At 36.2% G+C, this 14043-nt stretch overlaps 1 non-coding gene and 1 pseudogene across 1 annotated transcript; both read left to right on the top strand.

The window, feature by feature from the left end:
- Window positions 1-5631: 5631 nt before the first annotated feature.
- Window positions 5632-5760, top strand: LOC114201425 (small nucleolar RNA SNORA35). Its single transcript, XR_003607636.1, has one exon. It is a non-coding gene; the product is annotated as a small nucleolar RNA SNORA35 (small nucleolar RNA).
- A 1454-nt stretch (window positions 5761-7214) lies between these two features.
- Window positions 7215-7375, top strand: LOC114201424 (U2 spliceosomal RNA; annotated as a pseudogene).
- The last annotated feature ends 6668 nt before the right edge of the window (window positions 7376-14043 follow it).

The raw sequence follows: 14043 nt of genomic DNA, 5'->3' as shown, positions 1-14043 counted from the left end.
ACACAAGAGTGAATTAATGACGCATTTCCATTATTATTTATTATTTTTATATCTTTAGATTTCTGCAGAGGAAGCTTCCTTTAAATAGGCTATATACTGATGTCTGCAAATTCATTTTGACAAAACACATCATGTTCCCCTGGATATAAAAATACAAATGAATTAGTCTTTATTACACTTTATTTTTTAAAAATAATATTTACAATTGATTTGGGTACTTGATGTGCTAACATTTAAGTGCAGCACACCTTCCTTAACATTGTTTGCTCCTTGATGCTTTCCTTCATTTAATAGGCATTGTGATGAGGTTTGGCACTCTTCCTGCCTTTAAAGCGTAAGCCAGATTTTCAGTTTACAAACAGATCTTGATGTTATTGGCTGACAGTAACCTCTGATTCTAAAAGGGAAAAAGATGACCAAGTAACTCAAGTATCCTAGAGAAAGCTGATATTTCAGTGTCTTCTCTAAATCGTTAAATAAAAGCCAAGCTAAAAAGTACATTTATAAAGAGTGATTCTGTGGGGGAAAAAAAATATTTACTTGAGAACTTATCATTGAAAAGATAGCTCACGGGGCGCCTGGGTGGCTCAATCGTTAGGTGTCTGCCTTTGGCTCAGGTCGTGGGATTGAGCCCCGCATCGGGCTCCCTGCTCGGCGGGGAGCCTGCTTCTCCCTCTCCCATTCCCCCTGTTTGTGTTCTCTCTCTCTCTCGCTGTGTCTCTCTCTGTCAAATGAATAAATAAAATCTTAAAAAAAAAAAAGAAAAGAAAAGATAGCTCAGGGAAGGAAAGCAATAAGGCCAAGGACAAACGGATGAAGAAAGGGTAAAGATTATGATTAGTTTGGGTCGTGATGAGGTATACGAAGTGGCCTGTCATCTCAACACTGAAGACAGTTGAATTCAGAATGTAGAGAGGGCAGGAAGAAGGGCATTTCGAGAATGGGTATTGAGGGGGAGGGGCTTCACAAAAAGCTTGGAAAACAATGAGCTTTGAATGAGGCAGAACTGATGGGGTCTGTGACCTTATTGGGTTATACTCGGTAATGGGATAAGGTGAGAGCAACATGGAGATCATAAGAGGAAACTGCCGATTAAGGGGTTTTGATATTTTTTTTTAAAGATTTTATTTATTTACTTGAGGGAGAGAGAATGAGATAGAGAGCACATGAGAGGGGGGAGGGTCAGAGGGAGAAGCAGACTCCCTGCCGAGCAGGGACCCCGATGCGGGACTCGATCCAGGGACTCCAGGACCATGACCTGAGCCGTATTCTTCCAAAGAGATATTCCTGTAACTACTCAGATACACGGGCTGGATCTCTCATCTTTATCTCCGAGCCGATGCTTTCGTATCACGCTCTCCAGTCACTACACCTGTAACAAGCATCCCCTACCACCAGGTGGCTACAGAGGTATGTCATGCTCGGGAATTTTCCAGTGTTTGTGACTCTGATGTGATAAAAGTTTTTCCAAGTCACAACTTTAAAAATCTGATCATCTATTTAATGTCCCATCTCTTATCAAGACAACCTTTTAGAAAAAGTTGAATTAAGCTCATCACTTCGTAATATTCATAAGCTTAGGGAATTGATTTCTATGTTAGATTTCCAAGGGAGGCACCAAAGCAAATGAAATGGAAGGAATAAATATGATTTGTTTCAAGTTTCTATGCACCCTACATTATAATCCATGACTTGTTCCTAGATAACTTTCTTTGGTGTTATTGCTATCCGACATCGACTTCTGTCATTTAAAAATAATTTGTTTATTTCCCTCCCACAACTGGCTGATTGAGATTCCCTATGGCAGAGTTATAGCTGTGAGAAATGATAGTCCCTGAAGTAGGGGAAGACGAAAGGATGGTGAGGCTTTCTAAAGCCTTCAGGGGAAGGTCAGTGGCAGCTTGGATGGTAGGAGTTGGCAGAATACAGCTCCAGCTGCTCGGCCTTCATTATGCTTTATGATATCATGCGCCAGAGAACATAAAGTTCTCAGTTTATTTTTTGGGAAAATTACATAAATCCAAGATCATTATGTTTGACTCTTCATATTAATAGGTAGTGCATTAAATTTACATTAGAATGAAAAATAACATAACCTAGTTTTTAAAAAGCAAAACGCTACAATTAACATATCAAAATACCCCGTCACAGGATAAGGATGCTGTTTATTACTCTAAATTATTCAGAAGTTTTCACACAATTTGCTGTGAACATTTGACTAATAGAAGAGTCTAGAACCTGTATTGATGGTGATACACTGAACTGCATCTTTTCTCCCTCTCTTTGTGTCTTTGGAGGTTATAATAAAGAATGAGTGGATTAAGGTATCTGGATAATATTGCTTTGAATATTAGATTAATTCACCAAAATAATTGTGAAGAACTATTATGGGATCAGCACTCTGCAAGGAATTTGGGGAGTTGCAGATAACTATTGGCCAAGATCTCTGACCTCTCAGCTTACTCATGATCTTCTTGGTAAGATAAGATTAATTAACATAAAACAAACAAACAAAAAAAGAATGTTACCAAGAGCAACAAGGATATACAAGTACAAAGGGGAGAAATCAATGAAGCCTGTATTTCAGAGGGAGAGTCTTCAGGAAGTGAGCTTATAAATTGGGCTGTATTGTATACCTAGCTATCATCATTATGACCTCCATCTCATTACTTGTCTTTTTACACCCTATCCAGGCACCCACATAAGTCCCTTTGACATTCTAGGTACTCCACAAATACTTGCTGGCTGATCAGTTAATTTTTTTCTTCACTTTTTGTTACTTTTTTGAAAAAATTGAAGTATGATTAACATACAGCATTGCACTAGTTTCAGGTGTATAACATAATGATTCAGCAATTCTGTGTGTTACTCAGTGCTCACCACAAGTATAGTCACCTAAATTAATTTTTTGAGAAGGATATAGTAAAAGCAAGCAAAAGAGAGACATTTTGGTTTTCTGTAAAATATATAGTTATCTTGAGAAAAGTCTGTAACGACCATGGATTAAATACCTTATCATTAGATCATAGTGCGAATCTGAAAGTAAAACTTAGAGATCTGCTTCTTTAAGAGTGCTTACCCTCAATATTGAAGAATGAAGGTAAATATTTGAACACCTGTTGGATTCTGAAAACAATTTTAGTCCACTGGTCTGCATCAATCCATCATGACTTATCACATCAAGATTTTATAAGGCCAGCAGTTAACTTTTCAGCAGAAATGTTTCTCTAATGCATGGTATATCTAAAAATTGATAAGACTTTTAAGTAGTGTGAGTCTGCCCTCCCTTCAGGCGCAGTATTTAAACAGTGTCTATCTTGTGCCTAAGAAAAGCTGGAGTCTTTTGGTGTTTATGTCTTTAAATTAAAGAACTTTTGTTAGACATGCTCCTCTCAAATTTCAGCCATCCATAAAAGCAAAAGGCATTGAATGATATGGTTGCAATTCATGTTGGGCAAGTACATAATTTTAATGGGACATGGTTAAGCATAATTAGAAGAGTGGCACATCACCAAAGATAGAGATAGAATGACAGACATTAACAAAATGAAAACCTTGACTAAATTCCTTGCAGGAGACTTGTCTCTACTACCACATTGCATTTTGATGAGTATGCATATTGAAAGTGGTATTATAATTTAGGATTAAGGCTGTTGCAATCATAATTACATATAAAACAATCACTCTGAGAAACAACTGCTTTTCAAAGCTGTGGAATAATGAACATGTGTTTTTCTGAATGATGAATTAAATGGACCACAACTTCATAAATGGATGGTCTCCCAAAGGAAATGTAAACTATTAAAACCCATAATTAATAACCAGTTTGTCACATGGTATTTTTCCTCTTTTTGTATTCATGTCTACCAAGTAGTCTGCACATTCAAGAGAGTGTCTATATTTGAACTGATTAACCAACACTTTGGAAATAGGTCTCCTTCACTGGAAAAGCAGAAACAAGAGCCAACACATGTTTTCCCCCTTCAAATTGCCATTATTCTAGAATTTTAGGCAGGAAAATATGTTCTTTTATACATCACAGATAAGCCTATATATGCACTTTAATTTTTGGAGTGCACTTTTTTCCTACTCTTAAATAGAGTACTATTCTTTTGAATTGCTTTTTTCCTCCTCATTTTTTAAAACCTTTAGCCAGGAAGGGTCTAGAATATCACCTGTAGTTCTCATTTTGCTGAGAAATTTCTGGTATTTGATTCCATTCTGTTTCAAGTGTCTAGGAAAAGTTCTAAACCCCAACTTTGGTAATGTAACTTCTTCATCTAGGGAGGTCAGGCAAGAAAGAAAAGGAACATTTTATTCATTGTATCAATAAAATTTAAAAAGTTTGAAAGCCAAGCATTCAAAGGAATGTTCATCACCTAGATATTTTATGCATTACGGGTGGAAGTATACCTTTGTACAACTACTTGGGAAAAGAAGTTGGCATTGTCTTCTAAAGCTGATTATTCACAGCACATATAAGATGTGTTGTTTTAATTTTAATTGATTAATTAATTAATTAATTATATCAATGCAGCCATGTCTGGTGATTCACATACCAAGGTTTATAATTAATTCCATTCTATGCACTTGAAGCCAGACTATTCTTAGAACTTCAGGGTGGCTGAGCACCCAAGTGGGCATCCTTTGGTAAGGCAGCATACCAGGCTAGGGGCAAAACTAGAAGAGCTACAGAGAAAGACTTGTTTTGATAAGAATGCTATACATTTTAAAAAGTGCATGGTTCATAGCCTTTTATCAATGACTTTATGAAGCAAAACAAAAAGAAAGAAGTAGTGATTATTTGACAGTGGCTGCTCAATGTGCAGACTTTTAGTCATAACCAAGAAAAAAATGGGAGACACATCAAATGGATAGTTTTCTGTTTTGTACATTTGGGAAAATGTGAGTTTCTTCTAGACACACAGGAAAGATGTGTCTTCATCACATAATTCAGGGATAATGATCTACAAATTCTTGTCAGGAAAGTTTAAGCAATTTTAAATAGTCATAGTCAACATGTAAGCCAACATAAATAATTAGGTACAAAGCAAGTTGGCTTTTGTAAGGGGAAATTATAAGACAAGTAGAAAAAATGTAAAATTATTAACTTAAAAAAATTCCACAAATTTGTAACCAAGTTCCTCACAAATAATAATTTGAAAGAGAAAGAGAATTGTCCCTGGCAAAGTGGGAGATGTCTGTTTTTAACAATAGCTGTTACTAAAAAAAAAAAACAACAACAACAAAAATAGCTGTTATTTATTGATCATCGACTAATGTCAGGGACTAGACTGGACTAGTTATTTCTTCTAATTCTCACAACAGTCAGCTATCAATAAGCAAGTTATTATTGATCCCATTTAACATAGAAAGAAACACAGGCCAAGAGGGCTTAAGTGAGTTTCTAAGGTTCCACAGCTCATGAGTGACAGAGTTGGGATACTGAGTCCAGATCTGCCTGATTCTAAACTCTCATTTCCTTCCCCTAAAGCTAATCTGTATAGGTAGTAACCATACTGAATGAATGAAGAATGGATCCCGAGACGTTTTAGGTCTCATATCCACCCCCTCTTCCAAGCTGGTTCTTCTGAACAGAGCACAGGCTCCCAGCCCTAGCTCTGCTGTCTACAGCACTGGCAAGTGACCCATTGGGCTTCTCCTTGACCAACTGGGCATCGAGCAGTGCAAAAGCAAATCCCTCCACAAAGCTGGGAGAGTCATGCTGTGGGCTACTCTTGCATGCTGGGGGGTACATATTTACTGGGTCCTGTGGCCCTGCCTAAGAAAAGTGAGGAGGTGGAGAGACAAAGCAAACAGCTCAGTACCTGCTACTACTAAATAAAGTTGACTATGTTCATATTAAGTTAATAGTAGGAACTAAAAAATGTTGTTATTACATTATCACCACCATTATTATTAGCTGGGTGACTCTTAGCAATTTACATTAACCCCTCTTGGACTCAGTTTCCTAGTCCATAAAATAAGGTTGACACTACTGGAATGAGCTAAGATTGCCATGGTGATTGTATTACAAGATAAATTCATTTTAATACCCTGGCAAATTGCTCTTTAAGTGTTAGTAGGACAGGAGAGATAAGTTATTTTTTCGCTTTGATGTGATTAAAGTGAGATTATAATTACCTTGCAGATATTGGCTCCAGTGTATTTTATTTCTCCACATTTCTACTAGCTTCCTGACAAACTGGCCTTCCCAGCCTCTTCATTCCCTGTATATAACAGTCTGTTTAAACTAGTGCTGATAGAACTCCTTTTCCATTATTTCTTATAATTTAGATCTACATTCAAGATCCATTCCTGGTCCCTTCTTTCCTTCATAATTTGAATACTCAAATCCTCACAAATCTCTCCCTCTACCGCAGTTTGGCAATGACCAGTTTCCCATTTTTTGTATTCATTAATGTTATCTTATTAGCTAAGTTGTAAATTCTTTGAAAGCAAAGACTCTCTCTTCTCATACATCTTAGTACTTACAGAAGCACCTAGCCCAGTGCCTTACAAAAAGTAGAAGTTCAATAAATAATTACTGACGGATAAACTCATGTAAGTTATCTGTGAAATCAGTCATTAATTCTCATAACCAGAGCTCAAAGAAAGCTCTAGAATTGAATGCCATATTTTTGGAACCATATAAAATGTGGCACTGTTTTATGCAGTAAAATATATATATATATATATATATATATATATATATATACACTGAAAACTCATTTAAAATCCAGAAAAGACGGGCTCCTTGGCTGGCTTAGTCAGTAGAACATGTGGCTCTTGATCTCGGAGTTGCAGTTTCAAGCCCCACGTTGGACATGGAGCCTACTTAAAAAAAATAATACATAAATAAAATCCAGAACAGATTAGTTTGTGAGAGATAAATTCATGATAAGTTATTTAACTGAAAATAATTAGTTTAGAAGAAGACCTCACATTTTTTATGTTGACATTATAGGTGGTAAACTTGCCTTCCTAGGAAATGTCTTTAGGGCCCTCTGCCAGAAAGGACACAGGCCTCATTGGTCATAGCTATGTTCTGATAATTAGGCCAACACTGTAAAAGAATGTACACAACTTGCGGCTCATTATATTACTATTTTCAGACAATTGGGATGAAATACGTCAGTGAAAAATACACATTACACTAAATAAATCCTTGTTGACTGGAATACAAAACCCAGTTTAAAAAAATGACACATTTTATCGCTTCTCGGCCTTTTGGCTAAGATCAAGTGTAAAAAAATGACACATTTTTCCTGATGATTGGCAAGGATACATTAGAAAGACTTTTTTATACAGTATATATTTTTAAATTATTGTTGTTCCAACTGTCCCCTTTATTGACACTATTGAACCAAGGATAAAAGAAAAGTGAACATCGAGTATGTGGGTGATGTGAAATGGAAGTAGAAGATGGACCGTGTGCCTTGGATAAACTTCCTTGTCTTGAGGTTCCAGACATTGGTCTCTTTTTGAAATGAAAATAAATACCTCCTTCCTTTTAGAATGAAAATAAATACCTTACCTTTCTTAGAAATATGGCAAGAGAGTGCTCAGATGACTTACTACTCCTGTGAACAAATGCGTTATAATAATACAGGGTTTTACTATTCTCTCCTCACTATTCTAATGCATTGCATTAGAATAATAAATGCCAGTTGAACATTCCCCCATCCCTCTCCAGCCATAGACACATATATTACACTGATAACAAGATGTGGGAAAACAGCCTTTTAAATAGATTTTTAAAACTTAATTTCTTAAAATAATATAATCTAGGGGGCTTGTCTTAGAGGTCCATGTGGGTAGGTGAGAACCTGTCAACACAATGTCTGTTCTCAGCATTTTTCCTAAAGGCAACATGCTATTTTGTTTTCCTGTGTAATTATTTTTGCTTGTCTTTTTCTGCTTATGTACTTTAATTTCATTTAGAACTTTGAAGATGGAAAAGTACGACTGTTTAGATTCTCTCATAATATAAAACAGACTTAGTAATAAAGATGATAAATTCTCTTTGATAAACATCTGCTTATAGCTGAATGAAGGGTTGTTCGGCACAGAATGTGGTATTCAGCAAAAAAAGCAATTTATCTAAGAAATACTTCTTCCCTTGTTGCATTTACCCTCTTGCTAGCTTGGTGTATCTGTATTGCCTATTTGTCCTTTGTTACTGTCAAGACAGCAAATTTCTATCTGGAGCAGATGTTGTAACTGCCATTGTTCTAGTGCTTAAAATTCATTCTGCTGCAGGAAATTCTTATCATTAAACCTCTAATTTAGCAGTATTAACAAATTGAAACTATGGGCTGTTTTGTCCAGGATGTCTGGCCTTTGTTAGATATCTGAGCAAAAAACATATATATATTTATATCGTGAAAATTGTATCAAAAAACTTAGTTGATTATTTCTTAACAAATCAATGTGAAGCTTTATTTCATCAAGATAATATATGATATGATGGTGGGTAAATGCTCTAAGATGTTAGTCAGTCATTAGTTGTGTGAGAGTTTATCATAGATTTTCCTTGTTTCCTTTACTAATATCTCCATAATTTATGCAAAAAAATTAAAAATCATAATATGTGTCTTGCTACTTTTTGAATAGAGTATTTAAATTTAAACCTGTTTTTCTAAACTTCCAATTTGGGCCTTTTTGTCCATAGCTCCTAATAGCACCCCACCTATTTTACCCCACCTAAAAAGCCATCAGATGTCATATTTTACCTTCAGGAGAGAATCAGAGAGAATGCCATTTTATTTTCACTCTCAGTCACATTTTCAATATTGGAATGATTAAAACGAGACCAAAAATAAGTTTTGCATTCCACTTTAGACTTACAGTTTAAATACGAAAGCAACAAATATTTTGTGGAAATATTCGTAATAACATTGAAACAAATAACATACAAACAAGTATTCAGTAAATAGAATTCTACAACATGTCCTAAGTTTTCCATGATTACTACTTTAGAAGTAATTCCAGTACGTGTTATTGGGTAGATTGTAAGTAGTATCCCACGGTTGGACATCTGTGCAATCACCAGTGCAACGACTCTAATTAACTGGACACATGTTGATCAAGTCAACTATTGTTAGGGTGACCAGACATTCCCGTCTGCTCAGGAGAGTCACAGTTTACACTTACTGAATAAATGTCAATAATACTTTCTTTGAGTCTCAAGAGTGTCCCAGTTGGGATATTAAATTAGATGCTTATTCTTACTCTCACGCACCCATATAAACCTAAGGAGTTACATGCTGACACATATAAAAGAACTATAAGCAAACGTCCCTTACCCAGAGAGGCATGCAAACTTATTAATGACACAAGAGATACATATGAAACCATTGCAAAATAACCCATACATCTTTGAATTTAAATTCCAAATTTGTGATACAAGCGGGAAGCACCATGGGAATTCAGAGAAGAGATACATGGATATAGACTAGAGTAGTTAAGTCTGATTTAAGGAGTTGTTCTGCTCTAGGGCCTTGCAGGCATGAGGTCACGTGGACAAGGTTCTAGGGATGATGATAATTAAAGTTCACGGTTGATCAGTCAACAGAAGAAATGACTGAATGAATACAAAGAAGGGTATGGTAGAAAAAATAATCCGTAAGGACTTAGAAATTCTGGTCTCTCGCCCTGGCTCTGCCACTGGCCACTTTTATGTCGTTGAGGAAATTACTTCCTCCCTTTGGCTTTAGTTCCTTCATCTGTAAAAAAGAGGGAGTAAACTGGATTCATTCAGCAGTTTTATTTGTTGTGAGACTACTCTGGGCAAGGAACTCCACTAAGGACCATGCCAATGGTCTCTAAAGTTCCTTTCCTGCTCTAACTTCTGTGGCATTCACTCAATCACCAGTGTTTCCTGCGACATAGTTCTAGTCAGTTGGGGATCATTCACTTTTTGTCAAAAAAGAACATTGCCTGCAGGTAAGTCAACCCCACCCAGCAAATATTTGTTATGTTAAATTGCCTGGAAACTTTTCCTAGTAGTGTCCTTCATTTCTTCATTGGCTTAGAACCATGTTTTCATTCTCTGTGGTAATGATGCAACAACAGAATGTAGGAGGCCCTTCGGGGAGAAGCTGCTAGAGCATATTTTCTGAGCATGAAAACCACCACTTATGCTTCAGGTAACCCAGGCTACAACCCATTCAGCTGGGAAGCAGGGCTACTGAGCCCTGGTCTCCTTCATCACTTTTCACAACTGAGGTCTGTTTTCCTATCTATCGTCCTGATCTCAGGAAGCTTGCTCTTGTTCCCCCATGTGAATCACCTGACAGAAGAGATCATGCTTTCTGGAGTGAAGTTGTAGCAACTGGACAAGGAACTCTACCAACTCAAAGAAGCTGAGATATCTTCTGTGAATCCAGCTGGTTCAAGGCTGCAGGCCCACTTCCCTTGGCAGGTTTTCCTATTGCAGGGAGTGGGGAAAGTAGCCCTAAACCATCAGAATGGATTATACATCACATTTGATAATGCACATGGACACTCCACTCCATTAACTGGAGAAGTTGGAGATCTAATCTGAAGGGAATCTGAGGAGCAACAGAAAATTGATTTTGCTGGTCTAATATTTATTCTGTACTTTAGAATTGTGGTATGCTTAAGAGTAGTTATGTTTATCAATAAAGAAGTCTGGGCCTTGTTAATATAATGGATACCAAATACAAGATCAAATATAAGTCATGTTTAAATTGATACTTAGTTCATTTACCTTTGTCTCATCATAAAACAGAGAAAGATTTTTTTTTTTGTAGAAGTGCCAAGATAAATTTAAATCCAGCTGCAAGTCCACCTGACTAATGTTTGCTTTCAGTATTGATAGTGGTGGTCACGATCACAGTGGTAGGGGATGAGAGGGAGAAAAGTCAAGATATTGTAAAGAAGTGTTGAATGAAAAATAGGAGTAACGGAAAAATCAGAGCTACAGTAGATTTTCCCTTGTAAGTGAGCGATGCAAGGAAACCAAATTATTGAAATTTAGAACCAAGGGTATTTATCACCTCCAGATCACACTTTTACACCCAGAGCGATCGTCAATGTTGCCACAAGGGGTTTGCCCTTACTTTTCGTGTGGTTAGGCATGAGAAGGGAAATGGAGGTCCTTTCCAGAAAAGTATTCTTAGTACCTTTCACTAATAAAAAAAAAAAAGTGAATTCCAAGTGCTAAGAAATTTCTACTAGCTTTCCACATAGTCCCATTGAAATTTTTAAACTTACAGAGTGTATTTTTTCAGAATTACATACTGCTGTACATTTAAATCTGTAAATGTACTGAGGCAACTATATAAAGCATTACATTAGAGATACGAACAGCTGAAAAGAGCGGAAAATAGAGTTGCAAGTAAATCATTGAGAATCTGTCTTTTCAAATATACTGCATGTGAATTTGAAATCAATCTGTTTTATTCTGTCAGTCATATTAGACTCTTCTACCCCCTCAATTGATAAAGCACTTAAACCTTGAAAGTTTCTGACTAAAAGGGGGGGATAGGACAAGGAAACATGAAAATCATATGGAATGATATGGAATCAATCAACAATGTGCTGAAATATTAACTTGCAGATCTCCCTAAGTATATGTTTAAAATAAGGCTAAATTTGAAAGCAGATTATTTCTTTGGAAAATGGGTTTAATTATTTCAGGGTGTAGAAGCAAACACAATTCCAAACCTCTACCTCATTTTTTGTGGTGTGTGTGCGCGTGCACCCACATGTGCGCATGCGCACGTGTGTTTAATCATTGTTCGGGCAAAATAAGAGCATGATCCAAATTCTAGGCCTTATTCCAAAACTTCTAGAGATTGGAGACACCTTACAAGGTGTCGCAAGAGGCCAGGCGTAAGACAAGAGAAGGAAAATGAAGATGCTAGCTCACATAGATATCTGGAGGGGGTAACCAGCCCTAGGAAACACAAAAAGCCAGACTTAGAGCAAGGCAAACTTGTTTTTAAAAAAGGCAATGGAGAGATTTCATGTTTTGCAGTTGAACAAAGCCAGGACTGGCTAAGGGACAGTGTATGTGAGAACAAAAAAGAGGCTGAACTGAGGCCAACGGGATGGTGGGTATTCCCTTTCTTCCTGATGAGATACGGAAATTTTCTGGGACAGAAGGAATAAGAAGAAGATAGATCTGCACCTATGGTGTTTCAGGACAAGTTACTAGATTCTGTAACAAAGTTATAGATTACTTTGTAATGTAGAAAGAAATGGCTGTTTATACGGAATGTTTCACTGATTTTCCTAAACAAACCTATTTATAGAATTTCAGAAACAAACAATGCCTTCCCAGGTAAGCTAATGTGAACCCACTCATTCCCCAAACCATTTATTGAGAATAAATTGACAGGGGGCAGCAGAGTAGCCTGAGAGTTCAACGCAGTATAGAAATTCATAATATAAGGCAAAAGACTGTCAGTTTTAATACTTTAAAATAGGGATTTAACAGCATGTGTTGCAATCTGTTTCTGAAATGTGGTGGCATGAGATGTTATAGTCTCAGGGCCTTTAGGTTAGTAAACATACAGATCGAATATGTTGTAAATGGAATCCTTCTACTTTAAAAGTGATCATTTGTAATATGTTTTTGACCATTATGTAATACTATGTTATTACATTATGTAAAATGCCAACTGTTTCAATAATATTCTAAGGGAAGAATGAATATCCTTACCAATCTTTAATATTTCTGGTTTTGCTTTTACTTGAGCAGCTCCATAAGTGGATATTTATTTGGTGCATTACTTTTATTATGAAAAGAATAATAAATTGCTTCTCTTGTTACAAAAGTAGTTCTATAAATATGTCAATCAAATTTTTACTGATTTCTGTTAATGTGATAAAACAATGTGAAATAAACATCTTAAATGCCATTTACTGATGATTAGATTGTAAATGGTAAAATCCATTTACAAATTCTTTGAGGAATTTGATTTTTAAAGGAAAACCTCGATCAGAACACGGACATGTTCATTAGGGGGCTCCCAGGATTTTTCAGAAGGTCGTATTCTGCCATAGGGTAAAGAATCCTGGTTTGTTCAAGTGATATTTTCAATCTAAAATCTAGGAGGCAGGTGCTCACTTGTCCTCCTCCATGCTTGGAAAATACAGGGAGGAGGCCATAGTGGCAACTGTCACCATGATTGATTTCGTTGGGATAGAAGATTGACCAGCTGTTTGTAATCAATGCATTGAGGACTTCCTCAGAACAGTGAACCTGTTACATGGAAACTCTGCACGGGAGAACAAAGCAGCAATGTTTTCAAACTTAAAGATTTTGAAATGCAAGATACCTTTCTCATGTTATCTCTTCTTCTATACAACACAACGTTTAAGCCACATGTTGTTCACAGAGTATAATATTGCAATGGTAATTGTACATGCAACAGATGAAAATAGTGATAATGACTGAGTATTTTAATTTTGTATTGAACCTTGTATAATGCTACTTGTACAGTTATAAGTAGATGTAAGAAGATTCATATATGATCAGCATATTTTACAATCTTCGTGTCCTTGAATTTGAAGTGTATTGCAGGTTAAGTTCAAGCCAGGGTAAAGATTGTCTTATAGAACTCTATGACTCTCAAAATTGAAATGTGAAGTGATGGTGGTATATCGTAAGAGTAAAATAATAGTAATTATAAAGTAAATATAATTATAATTAAGATATAAATTTAGCATTCATTTCTTTATTCATTAAATAGTTATGTAATACCTAATATGTGCAAGGCATTTTCCACATATAATCTATTCTTAATGAAATTCATCTCAGCAAGCTAGTAACGGAGAGAGTATTATCTTCAATTGACTATTGGCTGTGCATCCCTGAACCATGGAAAGTAGGATTGGATGTCATTACTCTCTACCTTTCTGCTTACGTGTAGTTTACCCCTGCTTTGATTGAAAAGGTGCAACACATTCCTATTATTAGGAATAATTATTGAATAGGAATAACCAAGGGATGTTTCCTACATGACATGGACCCCTAGCTAGAGTGAAATACCCAAATGGGCCATTAGG

The sequence above is a fragment of the Eumetopias jubatus genome, unplaced genomic scaffold (assembly GCF_037043125.1).
Source record: "Eumetopias jubatus isolate StellerSeaLion01/CBP00866 unplaced genomic scaffold, mEumJub1_p1.0 scaffold_11, whole genome shotgun sequence".
In the NCBI taxonomy this organism is placed as follows: domain Eukaryota; kingdom Metazoa; phylum Chordata; class Mammalia; order Carnivora; family Otariidae; genus Eumetopias; species Eumetopias jubatus.
This window is presented reverse-complemented; position numbering and strand designations above follow the sequence as displayed.